General features: G+C 34.1%; 1 protein-coding gene across 3 annotated transcripts in view; it reads left to right on the forward strand.

The window, feature by feature from the left end:
* Nucleotides 1–19,242, forward strand: part of LOC111153180 (protein inhibitor of activated STAT 1) — a 118,923-nt gene that overhangs the window by 33,727 nt on the left and 65,954 nt on the right. The gene's annotated exons all lie outside the window — the stretch shown is intronic.

Below are 19,242 nucleotides of genomic sequence, written 5' to 3' on the forward strand. Positions count from 1 at the left end.
CTCTGTCTGTTTATATTCCCAAAGGGTTGCAAAAAAACCCTAAGACAAGAACAAAAAGAATAATATGTAGTAGAGACCATGTTTGTCTGCAAAGCCTAAAATATTTACTGTCTGACCTTTACAGAAAAAGTTTTCTATCCCTTGTTATAAATCAGTAAACATTTCAGCTTGGGGGATTGGTTAGTGTTAAATTTTGAGAACATACTGAAATTCTTTGAATTCGGAAATGTTTGTTGTTTTTTTTTGTTTTTTTTGGAAATGTTTGTTTTTAATTTAACAGGATTTACCTGAATAAGTTAAGTTTATAGGAATCATTTTCAAACAACATGAATTTTATATCACATTATATTATTTTTAAAATAGCTGTAACAAGGTATATAACAAGGTAACTTAACACTTGTCAAGAACCTATGCTTATAAAACTTACATATGCTCATTATAAAAAATGAAAGTGTTGAAGTCCCTTTCTCATTAGTAATTTAATGTGTGTGCATATATAAACAAGTTAACATTTCTTGCTATTCAAGAAGGAATCTTATTTTATACCGTATTCTGTGACTTGCCTTTTTTCCCCCTAATATAGACATCTCTCCTTGTCTGTCTTGTTTCACCTTTTTCACTGAAGGCCATGTATACACACATACACACAGTATATGAGATGTATATACATATATGTGTGTGTATACACACACACACATATTTTCTAGCTCGTTTCATATTAAACTATATACTATTCCATGATTTAAATCAGTCCTCTATTAAAAGACAAATTTTTCTTATTTTTTGCTGCCAAAAACTGTGCTCTAGTGAACATCATCTGAAATATAAAAGGAAAAAAGATGTTGGTGGCTTTTTTTTTATTTCATTCCCTGTTCTCAAATTCTCTTCTTGTTTTAATTAATGTATCTTGCTGTTTTCATTTTCTGTAATATAAATCTCAGGTACAACTGTGAATAGATGATGTTTAAATATGTATCTAAATTTTGTTATAAAGAGTAGAAATGCAAACTGGACACAGATTATAGTTATACTGGATAATAGTTTAAAAAAATTAGAATTTACAGAATTTTAAGTCAATTTTTATTTCACCGAGGTACTTTCCTTGAATATATTTAAGTGTTAATTTCTAATCGTCTACACTGATGGTCTTTTCATGCCTTTTTAGCTTAACTTTCCTATCATAATTTACATTTTATATTTTATTGCTTTATTTTTTTTTTTAAGATTTTATTTACTTGAGAAAGAGAAAGAACATAGAGGGAAAGGGAAAACCAGACCCTTGCTGAGCAGGGAGCCGGATGCGGGGCTTGATCCCAGGACTCTGGGGTCATGACCTCAGCTGAAGGCAGACGCTTAAGTGTCTGAGCCACTGAGGCATTTGCATTGCTAGGCAGTAAATTTAAAGTCATTTTCCCATCTTTATTCTTTATCTGGAAACTTATAACTTACTTCAGTCTGGTGTTTTTGTGTGATAATTCAAAAACAATGCTATAAAGTTTTTTTCCCATCTTTGATGACCATTAAGTAAACTCTTGTATTTATAAAATTGGGTTGAAGTACTAAAATATTTCCCATGAGATTTATTTAATTAGGCTTTCTTTGTACTGTCAGTTCTTGTTATTTGCATATTTTGTGTTTGTGAATGTCTGCTATCTCAAATTTATTTGTAATTATAAGATCATTACAAAAGTTTCATGATTATTTATGGACATGCGTGGAATGGTGAAAAATCTGAGTCTTCTGACTTGAACTTGCCCACAAGGTGACTCTTGCTTTCTTGTTTTCAGCTCTCATACTGTAAGGACATGTCCTCTTTTGTTCTCTATTTAATGCCTTGTTTTTTGCATTTTTGTGCTTTTTGTTGGTGATTTCAGTTTTAAATAGCCCCTAACCATAGTGCTGAAGCTCTGTCTAGTGTTCTGAATGCGAAAAGGCTCTGATGTGCCTAATGGAGAAAAAAGTAACGTATGTGTTCAGTTTTGTTCAGGCATGAATTAGTGCTGTTGGCTCTGGGGTCAATGTTAATGAATTGTATTATTAAATAAATAAAATTATTAATAAGTAATAAGTGAATTCTATATTAAGTAAGGTGTCCTTGAACAGAAACACATCTAAAACAAGATTACATAGTGATTAGTTGATAAAAATGTGATCAGGGCTTGCAGGAACCTAGCCCTGTGTATTCCCTAGGAGCAGTGGTTCAGTATTCACTAACTCATTGTTTGTGGTGACTATAGAACAGTTACCACACATAATAAAAATTGTACATTTTTTTGATTTGAATACTAGTTTTTATTGAATAAATCTATTGTTTGTGGTGTACACATAATGAACAGGTGTTATAGAATTGCTTGGTGCTTTATAAATAGATTTCTAATTTCTCATTTTTGTTATAGAATTAAAAGTCATCATTTTGGTTATGCATAAAACAGTCTTACCAGAAAGTAATTTGTGGATGTTTATTGATTCAGTAAATATATAGGGGCGGGAATGTTCAGTAAATCTGAAAAAGATTTATTGAAAGAAGATTTTGAGTAATTTGCAGAGTTTGGGATAAACATCTTTTAAAGCCCTGTTTGGCAAAGAACAAAATAAAAGAAAAGAATCTATAAGATGCTTTAATGTTACTAAAAGACTATTTCTCCTTCATTAAATAATGAAGTGACTACTTTATCATGGAATTCAGTTTTCTAAAGGATTACTTTTGCCAGTAGATCATTTGTTTTAAATGTAGGAAAATGGTATTTCCTGAAAAATTAAATGGCTTCTGGCATTCTCTTTGTCTCTAAACACATATATATATATATATATATATATATATATTTAAAATCATTATAACCTAAACATATATATAACCTAAACATTTATATAACCTAAACATATAACCTAAACATATATATATATTATATATATATGTTTAAAATCATTATAACCTCATAAGAGTTAGTTGTGACCTATAGCCAACTAGTTCATAACCATTATCACTTGCGTCCAGAATGTGACAAGTAAATTTAATTTTTCATCCCTTCCCCCCTTTGGCCTTAACCATTAGATTTAAATGGATTTTAAGATGTTCTTAAGTAACTGAATGGTTTTCTGCTGTATGGTTCATGTTTCTAACCAAAATCACAATAGTCTTGGTATCCCCAGTTTTATTAGGTAATTGTTACCCATTCTTAAACTCATTTTGTTATTTCTTGAACAGTGAGTAATTTTAAGGTCCTTCATTTTAGAACCACATATTAAAGAGAGTTCTTTTCATTTTCCATAGTTAACTAGAAGGATGGTGAGATGAAGGTGGTTGATTATTTTTGCCTATAATTAAAATCCTGTTTGTTCTTTTTAGACTTATTTTAAATACTTTTTAAAACCTTTTCCATGAGTCTAAGATTTCCCCTATATCTATCTGTTCCTTCCCCCACCCAGAATTGAGTTCACTTTCTTGCGTGTTCTTATAACATTTTGTTGTTAGTTCCTCAAAGTGGAAAGGTTCTGCTGTATTTATCTGTATATTCCCATAATAGCTATCTGTGAATTTGTTATATGGTAGTTGCTCAGTAAACATTTATTAGCTCTCCAGTTTATTTAAATACAGTAGATAGAGTCTTTTATTTCACTCTGATTCAGTGACTTTTAATCATTTTATCATTCAGATAACAACCAAGGCATACCACATTATCCATCATAAATAGTGGCTTATGGTAGGGATGGGAGATAGAGTAGAGAGGAAAGAGTTGTCCTTCCTTTTATTGTTTCCACCCCCATTTTTATATCTATGGTCAATAAATGACTTGGATATTTGATATATTCTCCATTTTCCCCCAATTACAAAGATATATATTGCATGTTTAATATAGACTCCATAGACACTACTTAACTTTAGAAAGTAATTTAAAAATATTTCTGTTGTGTTCTAGTCAGTCATTGTTTTGTGTGTGTATGTGTTTGTGTTTATTTATGATTTTGTTTTAATGAAAAGGAGAATCTCAAATACTGAGTTAACCCAGGAGATTCTTAGCCGCATATATTATTGACCCATATCAATAAAGAATGGGGCACAGTAAATAATAATCTTCATAGTATATTGAGCACCATGTGTTAGAAGTGTACTTTGAAGTATCTTATTTGTACACTCTGTCACTCTTGGTGTTTCTCAGCTATCGAATTTACAATTACAAAAGTCAAAAGGACAAGTTATTTTGGATTAAAATATCTTACGTTCATTCAGAGGCAAGATATTTTCCTTCAGTTCTTTAATATTATTTTATTTAGAATAATAGAATTGTTTAGAGTATTATTGTTTTGGATTTTTTTTAGAGTATTACTGTTTATATTGTTTACATTGGCCTGTGTTAGAACATAATAGCAAAAACAAAATATTTTCACAGTGATTGGAAGAATATTTGGTTTGATTCAGATGGGTAAACATCCATTAATACTCAGTTTTATGTTTGTTAGTGATTTCGTTATTTCTGTTTTCCTTGACTCAGGTAAATTTTTCAAAGAGCAAGTTCATTTTTTTAAAAAATGGTGCCTTTAAATATTTTTAATAATTTAAAGTATTTCAAAGGCTAACAGAAAACAGCTTTGCCTTCATTTAGAGTACTTGTGTAGAAGTTTGTTGAGTCATCTCTAAGATTTGATTTATATCAAATTCAAGCCAAATTATACCTTCTAAAGGGTTGTCTTCAGGTTTTTATTTTTCATTCATTCATTCATTCATTTTTATTTAGAAGATTTTGTTTCTAAGTAATCTCTACACCCAACATGGGGCTCAAACTCACCACCCTGAGATCAAGAGTCACGTGCTCTGTTGAGTGAGTCAGCCAGGTACCCCCCTTCTCTGGTTTTTAAAGGTCTTAGGTTATACATCTGAGTAAGTTCATATCATGTGTCTTTGGATTTCCGATAAATTGGTATGAGGAATAATAATTGTTGAGCATTATTTCTGATGTTCTCATTCAGTGTTCTAATTGATCACTGAAGGATACAACATTTCCTCTTATCCAAATTGGAACCAACTGATAAAAATGATACAGAATAACTTAAACATTTTATTTTAATGTAAAACATATTAATGTACATTTACTTGCCAGTCTTTTGGTGTAGGTCAAAGCCTTTCTTTGAGACTGCAGATTTTCCAGTTTTAGTTTTTTTTTTTTTTTTTTTTAAAGCAGAGAGAATTTAAAGACTTGTGTAGCAGTTTGAGTGTAGAATCTCTTACAACTGGGGAAAAAAGTCTTTTATAGTTATTCCACTCAATTTCAATGCATTTTTTAAAAGCAGCTTTTGTTGGGTCTTTGCAGAGCATTCAACTTAGTTTTCATGAAAACAGCAGCTCTTTCTTTTTGCACTTATATTTCATCAGTTTTGTAGTATTTAAGTTTCATAATTGCAGGTGCAACTAGCATACACAGAGTTTATTTGAGAATAAACACCCCTGGCTCTCCAGTGCTTTTGCACTGGAGAGTGTTCTGTTGGTACAAACAGTCACCTTGCTAGAGCACCAGTCAGGATGTATGGAGGCCATGGAGAACATCAGTTCATTTAAGAGCAGGTCAGTTAAGAGGGTTAACTCTCTAAAGATAAGGAAATTAGGAGTTTATTTGTTCTTTTGTTTGAGAATAATTTAACTGGTTTCTTCTTTGGAGGAATAAAATAGATTATAATTTTTATGGTTGAGGTGTTTTTGTTGTTTGTTTTTAAAGAAAGCATCTTCTGGGGTATCTGGGTTGCTCGGTTGGTTAAGTGTCCAACTCTTGATTTAGGGTTGGGTCATGATCTCAGGGTTGTGAGATCAAGCCCCACATTGGGCTTTGTGCTGGGCGTGGAGCCTGCTTAAGATTGTTTATCTCCTTGCTCGCAGATGCCTTCTCTCTAAAAAAAAAAAGAAAAAGAAAAAGAAAAAAAGAAAAATAAACTTCTTTTATCTCCCTGTCACTTCTTTGGGAGGGGTAGATGGGAAGACGTTTAGGAGAAGTAAGGAACTAATAAGTAAATGATGTTTTTAATCGTATAGTTTTATGTTTGTAGTCTTTCTTTAGAATTCATTATCGTTTAATTCTTTTCTCTTTGAGGACAGTGATTGTAAAGGAAAGGATAAAATGAAGTAAATTCACAGGCATTTTTTCTTAAATTTGATTTTTAACTAAAAATTGTCATAAAATATTAGAAATTGTGAAGATGGTCTCCTCTCGGTCCACCTCAGTTCTTTTTTTTTTTTTTTTAAGATTTTATTTATTTATTTGACAGAGAAAGAGATCGCAAGTAGGCAGAGAGGCAGGCAGAGACAGAGCAGAGAGCCGCTGAGCAGAGAGCCCAATGCGTGTCTTGATCCTAGGACCCTGGGATCATGACCTGAGCTGAAGGCAGAGGCTTAACCACTGAGCCACCCAGGCGCCTCCCCCCCTCTTTTTTAAGACTTTATTTATTTATGTCCACCTCAATTCTTAAAATGAAATATTTTTTGGAAAGCATTTGGATGCTACAGACTGAAGTATCTGAAATACTAAGACATTTTAATTGATCACATGGATATCATTTCTTCAATTTGTGATAAAACAAGTCGCTTGTTTATGTTTTATCTTTTTTTTTCTTTTTTAAGATTTTATTTTTAAGGAATCTCTCTACATCCTGTATGGGGCTGGAATGTACAACTCCGAGATCAAGAGTCGCATACTCTACCAACTGAGCCAGCCAGGCACCCCCTATCTTTCTCTTTTTTAAATCCTGGAAGGTGGCTTCTGTTTAAGTTTAATGTTTGTTAAACAATCTTTCCCATTAAAAATCATGAATATCTGTCATCTGGGTTAATTGCATTTGCATCTTCCTGAGCTTTGTTACAGCTAGTTCTTACTTGATGTAGATACTTCCTAAGAAGACTCCAGCATTCTAGGTGTGTTGAGTTTATAGTGTCGGTATTTTAGAAAGCTAGGTTGATTGCTTTCCTTTTTAAAACAGAACACTTCTATATAGAAAATTACAAGTATTTTAGGCTTGGGAAGATGTATGAATAATTTACAGAAAAGGTTTGAAATATATAATTCATGTATATTAAATTCATATATATAGATGTGCGTGTGTGTGTAGTGTGTGTATGTGTGTGTGTATAAATTTGGGTTTTGCCTTAGGAAGAAAGGCAGCAGATGCTTTAGCACTTCCAAATAGTTAAAATGATCCATCTTGTTTTGTGTAGCACGGGTAAGGTTTCTGCTATATCTTAATAACGTTGATTACCAGTGTTTTCTGCCAAGGGCTCCTCTGGCATTGGATTAGATTTCACAGTTTCCTTCTCCTCTCATTTTTTTATAATTGAGTTTGCCTTCCTCCACATGCCTGATAGCCACTGCCTGAAGATCAGGTGATGCAAATTCAAGGACGCAGGCTCTGATAAGTATTGGAAAGGGCATTCAAAGGTTTTGTGATTCATTCTTCTGTGCTTTTAGAAAATCTGCCTTCTAACAATTCAGTACAAGCTGTGCTCTTCTATACTTGAATTTTGGAAAATCTGAGCACTAATTTTTTCTGTAGGTGGGTTTTTTCCCTAGAAACTTTTCTTCCTAATTTGGCAGCCCTGGCTTCTGACTTTCAAAACAAAATCTAAGATTTACCTTCTAAATCTGTATTCCTTTGTAGATATATTCGGTCTTTCTATTTAATATTTTGATTATAATGTTTCTGTAGTGGTCCAGAAGCACGAAGGCATCTGTGTTTTTAATAAATGGGTGTCTTTGTTAATAAGTGTTACTGGTTCTTGGGAACTAAGAATGAAAGACGTATGAGTTGGAAAGGAATCTTGACAATCAGAATCAGTAAAGAACCCCTCTTTGTAATTGTAAATTTGAAATTAAAAATCTTAAATTATGACATTAATGAGCCAGCCATTTAGATTCAGAAGCAAGTAAGTACGGTTTAACAAAGGAATCCAACATAAAAGATTTTACTAGGATGGAATTTAAAGATCAAACATATAGTATATATGGTGTTTGGAATGCAGTGTTTCAGACTTTGCCAGCGGGTTCTACACTTCTTTGGCCCAGTCTCCCCAGAACAAATCCAATTCATATGAGTTGCAAACCAGCTAGCTGGAGGACTTGGGTGTGGTAATCATGGGGCAGGTACGATGGTTCATCAAAGGAAGAACTCAATTTTGACAATCCATTTTTTTCTTTTTAAAAAATATATATTGATATAAATATTATGATTTATATGTATTTATATTAAATATATTATATATTATATAATTTATATATTTACATATATTTTTAAGATTCTATTTATTCATTTGAGAGAGAGAGAGAGAGCACAAGTGGGGGGGGCGAGGCAGAGAAAGGGGGAGAAGCAGACTCCCCACTGAGCTGGAAGCCCAATTTGGGGCTTGATCCTAAGACCTAGAGATCATGACCTGAGCCAAAGGCAGATTCTGAACCACCCTCTAGGGGCCCCCTTTTTCCTTTTTTTTTTTTTTTTTTTTAAAGAAATTTGTTGATCGATATCTGGGCGATTGGATGCTAATTTTAAGCCATTGCCTTTATTGAGCCATACTGCTTTATTGCTGATAGTACTTGCAGATGAACTCAGTTTTGAGCAGAGATTAGTTCTAATTCATTGGCACTACTGCTGCTAAATTTGTTTAAACAAAAATGTAAATAAGCTTTAGATGTGCCAAATATGGGAATTTTGTGGTTCAGAAGAAGCTGGATGTTGAATGTCATGTTAGAATTAAATCGCTTTAAGGTAGGTAAAAATAAAAAGGCTAAATTATTTCTACATGTCCTTTGCAGTTCCTAGAATTTTGCTTCACTGTTTATTTTAGAGCCATGTTTTTGAATATTTTATTTCTGCTTTTAAATTTCAATTGTAGAATTAATGATTTTAATACATAAGATGGATCAGAAAGGAAAATCACTTGTGTATAATATACTCATAACATTTTATGCTTCTTTTCACCACCTCCCCACGTAAACTTTATTTTTTTTAAAGATTTTATTTATTTGAGAGAGAGCGAGGGAGAGGGAGGGGGAATGAGAATCTGAAGCAGACTCCACGCTGGGAACAGAGCCCAACTTGGGGCTCAGTCTCATGACTGCAAGATCACAACCTGAACTGAAACCGAGAGTCGGCTGGCTGCTTACCCAACTGAACCACCTAGGCGTCCCTATCCCACATAAATTTTGAATGTTAAGTTAGCAACTTATGTTTACATACAATTTTAGGAAATCACAAAGAAAGTGATGGGTTGAGTTGATTACATAAAAATGTTAAACCTCTATATATGCATCATGGTTTTTTTTTTAAAAAAAGCCCTAGTATAAAAGTAAATACCAAATGGAAAATACTTTAATCAAATATAAGACTAAAGGAAAGAACTCTCACAAATCAGTATGGGGGAGGCTGCTAAGACTCTATAGGGCAAAATATATGAATAGGTAAGTTAGTGAAGGGGAACCACAAGTAGGTAACATGAAAAGATACTTTTACTAGTTCTTAAAGAAAATTCAAAAGTCAACAGTGAGGTTTTAAATCTTGTCTGAAGTACTAGATTTAAAAGTATATTTCTATCCCGTATTGATAAGATTTGTTAAAATACATGTAATCTGCTGGTAATAATATAAATTACAATACAGCTCTTTGAGAGTACAGTTTGGCAATATGCAGCAAGAGCTTAAAAATAATTTTTGAGGAGCGCCTGAATGGCTCAGTCAGTTAAGTGTTTACCTTTTCCGGAGATCGAACCTTACATCAGGCTCCCTGCTCAGTGGGCAGCCTTTTTCTCCCTCTCCTCCCAGCTTGTGCTTGCTAGTGTTCTCTGTCTCTATCTCTGTCTCTGTCTCTCAAATAAATAAAATCTTAAATACTTTTTGATCTATCTGTTAATTCCACCTTTGGGAACCCAAAGCCTAAGAATATTCACTGTAACGTTATTACTAATATAAAAATTAGGAATAACCCAAATGTCCAATAATAGAAAATAATTAACCTGTCATCTGTCTACTATGTTGAATATTTTAAGACTGAGTTAAAAATGATTACCCAGAGTGCCTGGATGGCTCAGTCACTTAAGTGGCTGACTCTTTTTTTTTTTTTTTTTTTTTTTAAAGATTTTTATTTATTTATTTGACAGACAGAGATCACAAGCAGGCAGAGAGGCAGGCAGAGAGAGAGGAAGGAAAGCAGGCTCCCCACTGAGCAGAGAGCCCGATGCGGGACTCGATCCCAGGATGCCAAGATCATGACCTGAGCCGAAGTCAGAGGCTTTAACCCACTGAGCCACCCAGGCGCCCCAAGTGGCTGACTCTTGATTTTTGGCTCAGGTCATGATCTCAGGGTCCTGGGAGATGCCCCATGTCAGGTTCAGCAGGGAGTCTACTTGAGGATTCTCTTTCCCCCTCTCTCTAAAATAAATAAATAAATCTTTTAAAAAATGATTATCATGAAGTCTTTAATATATGAATTAACGAGAGAAATGGGATACATAAATAAAAATTATTGGGCACCTACCTGGATAAGCATTAAGCTAGGAGCTTTGTATTTGTTACCTCATTTAAGCTTCCAAACAACTTTGGAAGTTTAGCCCAATAGTCTAAATACTGCATAAGAGGTAGCTGAGGTCTGCACAAGGTAAACAAAACTTAAGAGATGGGCAGGGTTTGAATACAAGTTTGCTTCCAAAGCCAGTGTTCTTCCTGTAATATAAGGCATTAAAAATAAAAAGATTTTTGGGGCGCCTGGGTGGCTCAGTGGGTTAAGCCGCTGCCTTCGGCTCAGGTCATGATCTCAGGGTCCTGGGATCGAGTCCCGCATCGGGCTCTCTGCTCAGCAAGGAGCCTGCTTCCCTCTCTCTCTCTCTCTCTCTGCCTGCCTCTCTGTCTACTTGTGATCTCTCTCTGTCAAATAAATAAAAAAAAAAAAATAAAAATAAAAAAATAAAAATAAAAAGATTTTTAAAATTGTTTTTAAATTACGGTATCAGTTTTTTTTTTTTTTAATTTATTTATTTGACAGACAGAGATCACAAGTAGGCAGAGAGGCAGGCAGAGAGAGAGGAGGAAGCAGGCTCCCCGCTGAGCAGAGAGCCGGATGCGGGGCTCGATCCCAGGACCCTGTGACCATGACCTGAGCCAAAGGCAGAGGCTTTAACCCACTGAGCCACCCAGGTGCCCATGGTATCAGTTTTATAACATCTTTTGCTCTCAGTTTTATTTTGGAAAAACAAAACAAAACAAAAAAAACCTCCTTGAATTTTTTCTTTAGTAGAATTCATAGGGGGACCCCTGGGTGGCTCAGTTGGTTAAGCGTCTGCCTTCTGCTCAGTGGGGAGCCTGCTTCTCCCTCTGCCTGCCGCTCCCCCTGCTTGTGTGCTCTCTTGCTCTCTCTCTGACAAATAAAATCTTTTTAAAAAAATTTCATTGGATCTACAAATGGGATCACTCTTTTGAAATTTACTTTTGGAGTACTACAGAAGGTGTTTTTGTATTCCACTTACATACATTGAAAGGGGGTTTGAGATTTTAATTTTACATGATAATCTTTACCAGTACACACTGTAAGAGAAATGGATTTTTATTTCATCAGATCAGTTTGGACCGGTGTGAAATTTACAGCACATATGGGGAATTCCAATTTATTACCTCTTGATGTTAGCCCCTAGATTTAAAAAAAAAAAAAAGTATGTTAAAATTATAGCCCGTTCATAACTCAATACTCAAATATTTTAAAGAAAACTCAACTTTTTTTTTTGGTGCTGTCTAGATTTTATTTTTTTGCTAACATTCATTCTCTTAAAATGTGATGTATTTGTAGTTAATCTCAAAATCTTTCTGATGATTTTTAATATTTTGCAATAGAGAAAGTGAATTTTTTAAAGTTCTTCTAAAATTACTTGAATAGAAGAGAAATAAAAAGGAGTCATAGAACACTCCTCATTTCTTTTGGTAATTTTCCTCAGTTCGTTATCCCTCCCCCCCTTTTTTTTGCTGATTTTTGTCCTTTTCATATGGATCAAGCCACTGTAAAACATTCCAAAAGAACAAAGATTTTTAAAAAGTACATTTTCATTTTTATGTGAATACTCATGGTCTTGGAAGTAGAATCTTCTCCATCCCTTCCTGCCAAGAAATTTGTGACTTTTTAAGCAACGTAACTTTAAAAATAACTTATTCTTGGTTTTTAAAAATTTATTCATTCATGGGCACCAGGGTGGCTCAGTTGGTTAACCATCTGCCCTTGACTCAGGACATGATCTCAGGGTTCTGGGATCGAGTCCCACATCAGGGTTTTATAAACTGATCTTTTATAAACTGAAATCTTACAAACTGATAAAATGAAAATAATATTTTGTTTTAATTAATATACCTTTGCTTACTGCTGAAGTTGAATGTTTTTATGATCATTAACCAATTGTAGTTCCTATTGCTTGTTCATTCTCTTGCTCATTTTCCTAGCCTTTTTTATTGGTTTGTTTATTGTGAGTACTGTATACTAGTCAGTTCTTTATTATATGTTACAAATATTTTATCTCAGCCTGTTACTTACCTTAGTGTGTAATTTATAAAATCTTTCATTACACAAAAGTTGGAAACAATTAAGTTGTCTAATCTATTAGTTATTACTTTTATGGTATTTGGATTTTTAAAATAACAGCAACATTGAGATATAATTCATACTTTACATTTCACCTTGTTAAAGTATAGAGCAATTCAGTGGTTTTTTAGTATATTCATGAAGTTATGGATCTATCACCACAATTTAATTTAAAAAATTTTCGTCACTCTGAAAAGAAACACCATACTGATTAGCAGTCATTTCTCTCTCTTCCCAGCCCTTGAAAACCACTAATCATATTTCTGTTTCTGTGGATTTGCCTATTCTTCCTGTTTCATATAAATGGAATCATACATGTTTGTGAGTGGCTTCCTTTATTTAGCTCCATGTTTTTCAGGGTTCATCAGTGTTATAGCATGCATCAGTAGTACTTCATTCTTTTGGAGGATATATAATTTTTAATGAGGTGTGTCTAATTTCCTTTTTTTAAAAAATAGATTTATTTATTTGTGGGAGAGTGTGCCAGCAGGGGGAGGGGAAGAGTGAGAGGGAGAGAGAATCTCCAGCAGACTGCCTGCCAAGTGCAGAGCTGGACATGGGCTCAATCCCACGACCCCAAGATCATAAGCAGAGCCGAATCCCAAGATTCTGATGCCTAACAGAGCCACCCAAGCGCCCCTCTAATTTCCTTTTTGAATTTTAAAAATTATGGTAAAATTGGGGTGCCTAGACAGCTCAGTCTGTTGAGCATCCGGTTCTTGGTTTCAGCTCAGGTCATGATCTCTCTGCATTGAGCTGAGTCTGGAGCCTGCTTGGGTCTCTCTCTCTCTCCTTTCCCTTTGCCTCTCCCCTCCTGCTCCTGCTCTCTCTCTCGGAAAAAAAAAAAGATAAAATATTTCCCCTCTTAACCATTCTTAAGTGTACAGTTCAGTACGTTAACTCTATTCATATTGTGGTGCAACAGACTTGTAGAACTTTTTAATCTTACAAAACTGAAACAATACCCAATAAACAATTCCCCGTTTTCTCCTACCCTTAGACCTTTGGTAACCACTATTGTATTTCTTGTTTCTAAAAATTAGACGAGTTTACATATCTAAGTGGAATCCTTCAGTATTCATTTTTGTGACTGGCTTATTTCATAACTTAACACCGCACCCTCAAGGTTCATCCTTGAGGCATGTGACAGGATTTCCTTCCTTTTGAAGTCTAATATTCCATTACATTTATTACATTTAGCAAATATAGTATATGCTAAACTATTCCTCTGTAGATCAACATTTAGGTTGTTTTCACTTCTTGGCTGTTGTGAATAATGATGCTATGAACATGGGTGTGCAAGTATCTCTTTGAGATTCTGTTTTCAGTTCTTTTGGATATATATCCAAAAAGTGAGAATGCTGAATCATGGTAATTCCATTTATTTGAGTAACTGCCATACTGTTTTCCATAGTGGCTGCACCATTTTATGTTCCCACTAACCATGCATAAGGGTTCCAATTTCCCTGTATCCTCACTAACACTTATTTTCTCTCTTTTTTAGTGGCTGTCTTAATGGCTGTGAAGTGGTATTTCATTGTGGTTTTGATTTGCAGTTCTCTATTGATTTGTAATGAACATTTATTCATGTGCTTGTGGCCATTTGTATATCTTATTTGGAAAATGATCTGGTCAAGTCCTTTGCCTATTTTTTAATTGGGTTTTTTGTTGTTGAGTTGTTGGGAGTTCGTTATTTATTTTGGGTATTAACCCATGATCAGATATATGATTTCCAGATAATTTCTGCCATTCCATAGGTTGCCTTTCATTTTAGTTGTTTCCTTTGATGAGCAGAAAATTCTAAGTAGTCCCAAGTGTCTGCTGCCTATGCTTTTGGTGTCATATCCAAAAAAATCATTGCCAAATCTATTATCATGAAGTGTTTCCCCAATGTTTTCTTTTAGAAGTTTTATAGCTTCAGATCTTTAATCCATTTTTAGTTAATTTTTGTATATATTGTAATGGAAAGGCTCAACTTCATTATTTTGCATGGGATATTTAGCTTTCCCAATACCATTTGTCAAAGGTACTGTTCTTTCCCCATTGTGTGGTCCTAGCACCTTTTTTGAAGATAATTTGACCTGATGTGTGAGGGTTTATTTCTTAGCTTATTCCTGTTCCATTGGTCTAATATGTCTGTCTTTATGCCAGTAACACACAGTTTGGGTTATTACAGCTTTGCTCTGTGTTTTTACATCAGGACACATTGAAGCCTCTGACTTTGTTCTTTTTCAAGATCGTTTTGGCTCCTCAGAGTCCTTTGAGATTTCATATGAATTTTAAGATGATTTTGTTTGTTTCTACAGAAAAGGCCTTTGGGATTTTGATAGAGATTGTGTTGAATCTGTAGATCACTGTGAAGGATGGACATTTTAACAATACTAAGTCTTCTGATCTGTGAGCACTGGATGTGTTTCTATTAATTTGTGTTAATTTCAGCGCTTCTTCGTAATTTTCCCCATATGTCTTTCACCTCTTTGGTTAAGTTTATCCTAAGTGTTTCATTGTTTTGGATGCTATAGAAAATGGGATTGTTTTCTTAATTTCCTTTCCAGATTGGTCATTGTTAATGTTAGAAACACAGCTGATTTTTGAGTGTTGATTTTATATCCTACAACTTCCTGAATTTGCTTATTCTAATAATTTTTCTGTGGAATCTTTAGGGTTTTCTACATATAAGTCATGTCATGTACGAGTAAAGATGATTTTCTTCCTTTCAGATAGAATGCCTTTTATTTTTGGGGGGTGAGGTACATAATGACTAGGACTTCTAGTACAATGTTAAATAATTCCTGATTTAGGAAAAAAGCTTACAGTCTTTTACTGTAAAAGACTGTGTTATTGACTGTGATGTTAGCTGTAGGTTTTTCATATATTGCCCCTATTTTATTGAAATAATCTTATATTCCTAGTTTGTTGAGTGTTTTTATCCTGAAGGGTATTGAATTTTTGTCAGATGCTTTCCCTCAACTGGAATAATCATGTGGGTTTTTTTTTTTCTTTCATTCTGTTAATGTGGTACATTTGGTAATTTTCATAATTTTGAACCATCCTTACATTCCATAAATAGACCCCACTTGCTCATGGTGTATAATCTTTTTCATAATGCTGTTGAATTTGAAGAGTGGACATTCTTATACTTGCTCTTTAGAGGGAATGTGTCTAGTCTTTCACCATTGAGTCTGTTAGTTGTAGATTTTTTCGCAGATGGTTTTTTGTTGAATTTTTTTTTAGATCATGAAAGTGTGTTGGAATTTGTTTAAATGCTTTTTCTCCATTTATTGAGATGATCCTGTGGTTTTTGTTCTTTAGTCTAATACATTGATTGCTTTTCTTATGTTAAGCAGTGGCTTTGGATTTTGTCATGTTTTTGGTGACCCATCCTATCTCCAAGATGAGTAAATTAAAAATGCCTTGCATTTTCCATTTCTGGTGTGTGTGTGTGTTTTAATCAACTCTAGATTTTATTTTTATTTACAGGGGGATAAAGCTCTTATTTTCTCCAAAACTTTTTTTGAATTAATTTTTTTTTTGGATCTTATTCTGTACTGCTGATTTGTTTGTATATTTTCCCACTAATATGGAATTATTTTAATATCTTTGATTGTTTTAAAACTTTCAAATCAACAATATATTTGCTTGATACAAAACCCAAAAGTTACTAAAGACTTTATAATGGAAAAGAAGTTCCTCTCCTACCTTTATCTCAATCACAGGTGTTGCTTTCAGTTCCTTCTTTATCTTTCCAGAGAGTTCTCTGCATATGCAAACATTTGCCGCATTCTTTCTTTCTTTCTTTCCTTTTTTTTTTTTTTTTTTAAAGATTTTATTTATTTATTTGACAGAGAGAGAGATCACAAGTAGACGGAGAGGCAGGCAGAGAGAGAGAGAGAGAGAGAGAGGGAAGCAGGCTCCCTGCTGAGCAGAGAGCCTGATGCAGGACTCAATCCCAGGACCCTGAGATCATGACCTGAGCCGAAGGCAGCGGCTTAACCCACTGAGCCACCCAGGCGCCCCTCTTTCCTTTTTTTTTTAATAGCATCTACTTACCATGTGATTAATTGGACTATGCTTTATTAAATATTCTCCTACCAATTAACATTTAGGTAGTTTCCTGCTTTTAAAAACAGCACTGTAGAGAATGTTTTGTAACATATATCAGTGTGTACATGTCTAAATGTATAAAATATTTTTATAAGATAAATTCCTAGAAGTAGAATGTGTATTTAAAATTTTGATAGTTGTTGCCAAATTTCCCTTCATAGAAGATTTGTGCTAATTCATAATCCTATTGGCTATGCAGAATGTTTTTATTCTCCTTTGCCTTCAGTAATACCATGTGTTTTTAAACTTTTTGATCATTTAAAAATAATAGGTGGCTATTTGTAACTCATTATAGTTTCAGCTTTCATTTCTCTTATGAGTGAGAGTGAAGGTTTTTAAAAAAAACATATGTATATTGTATTTTGTTTGAATTGTTCGTGAACTTTTTCCATTTAAAAATTGGATTCTTGGAGGGGGCGCCTGCATCGGGCTCTCTGCTCTGTGGGGAGCCTGCTCCCCCCGCCCCCCGCCTGCCTCTCTGCCTACTTGTGATCTCTGTCTGTCAAATAAATAAATTTTAAAATTGGATTCTTGGAAATTTTCCTCCGATTCGTAGAAGGAATTTAGCACTTTGTGGTATAAATTGCAGCCATTTTTTTCCCAGTGTGATACCTTTTGACTTTATTTATGACTGGTGTTGGAAATTTGCCATCCATTTCTTAGTTGTTTAAGTAGTATTTCATGGTATGGATGTATCGCTGTGCCCTTTTCACCTATTGAAGGGCATTTTAGTTGTTTCCAGTTTTTGTCTATCACAAATAATGTTATTATAAACATTCATGAATAGGTTTCAGGTGGACATAAGTTTGCTCTTTCTTGGCTATATGCCCAGGAGTGAAATTGCTGGATCATGTGTGTAAGTGTGTATTTGGTTTTTTGAGAAAAATTCCAAACTGTTTTCCAGAGTTTAATGATAAAATGTACCACTTTATACTTCCACTAGCAATATCTGAGGTCCAGTTTTTCTGCATCCTTACCAGCATATTTGTTATTGTCACTTTGTAATTTTAGGTGCTTAAATAACTAGGTGGTGAGAGTTGCTTTATGTATTCTAGATATTAGTCCTTAGATATGGTTTGTAGATATTTTTGCCAGTCTGTAACTCATGTTTCTTCTTCTTTTTCTTTTTTTTAGAACTTTTGATTTTGAAATAATTATCAATTTATAGGAAATTGTGAAGAAGTATACAGGAAGGAATGTCCTGTGTACTCAGCTTCCCCCATTGTTAGCATCATTCCCAATCATAGTGTAATATCAAAACCAAGAAATTGATATTCACAGAGCTTATTCAACTTTCACTAGTTACTCATGCACTCACTTGGGTGTGTGCAAGTCTGTGTAGTTTTATTACATGTATAGTTTCATGTAGTGTAACTGTCACCACAATCAAGACATCACAAGATTCCTTGCTGCCATTTTATAGCTTCACTCACCCCCTTCCCCAATCCCTGGTCCCTGGCAGCCACTAATCATTTCTCTGTCTGCAAATTTATATTTCACTGATGTTTTATAAAAGGATTCATGCTTTATATATTCCTTGAAGATTGGCTTTTTTCATTCAGCATAATTTCAGGTTCATCCATTTGTGGTGTGCATTGGTTTTTTTGGGGGGGTTTGTTTCTGTTTTTGTTTTTGTTGTGTTCTAGGAGTTATTTATTTTAGAGTGTGGGGAGTGGGTGGCAGGCACAGAGGAAGAGGGAGAATCTCAAGCAGACTCCCTCCTGAGTGCAGAATCCAAAGCAGAGCTTGATCCCACCACTCCAAGATCATGTGATTTGAGCTGAGATCATGTGACCTGAGCTGAAGTCAAGAGTTGGCAGCTTAACTGACTGAGCTATCCAGGCACCCCAGAGGTTCTTTTTTATTGCTAAGTCCTCTGTGATATACTACCATTTGTTTAACCATTTTATCCACTGAAGGACATTTAAAGAGCTTTCAGTGTTTGGCTATCATGAATAATGTTGCTGTGACCATACAAGTTTCTGTGTGGAAATAAGTTTTAATTTCTCTGAGATAAATGCCCAGTAGTTCAGTTGCTGGGCTATATGGTAAGTTCGTTTTTAGTTTTAAAAGGAACTGCAAAATTATTTTCCACAATAACTATTCCATTTTATACTACCAGCCATGTCTAAATGATCCAGTTTCTCTGCATCCTTGTTAGCATTTGGTGCTCTCATTATTTTCTCTTTTAGCCATTTTGATGGATGTATAGTGATACCTCGTTGTGGTTTAATTTTCATTGCCTTAATGACTAATGATATTAAACATATTTTTATTTGCTTATTTGCTATCTGAGTATACTCCTCCGTGAAATTTCTCTTCATATCTTTTGTCAGTTTTCTAATTGAAGTGTTTGGGTGTTTTTACTAATGAGTTTTCTGAATTCTTTATGTATTCTAGATAGAATTCACATACTCTAAGTGTGTGGTTTGCAGTTATTCTACTTTGTAGTTTGGTTTTTTTAATCATCTTAATAGGGTCTTATGCAAGAGCAAAGTTAAATTTTTTTTTTCTTTCACAGATTGTACTTTTAGTGTCAAGTTTGCATACTCTTTG

The sequence above is a fragment of the Enhydra lutris genome, unplaced genomic scaffold (assembly GCF_002288905.1).
Source record: "Enhydra lutris kenyoni isolate GAN:26980312 unplaced genomic scaffold, ASM228890v2 scaffoldscaffold31, whole genome shotgun sequence".
Classification (NCBI taxonomy): Eukaryota; Metazoa; Chordata; class Mammalia; order Carnivora; family Mustelidae; genus Enhydra; species Enhydra lutris.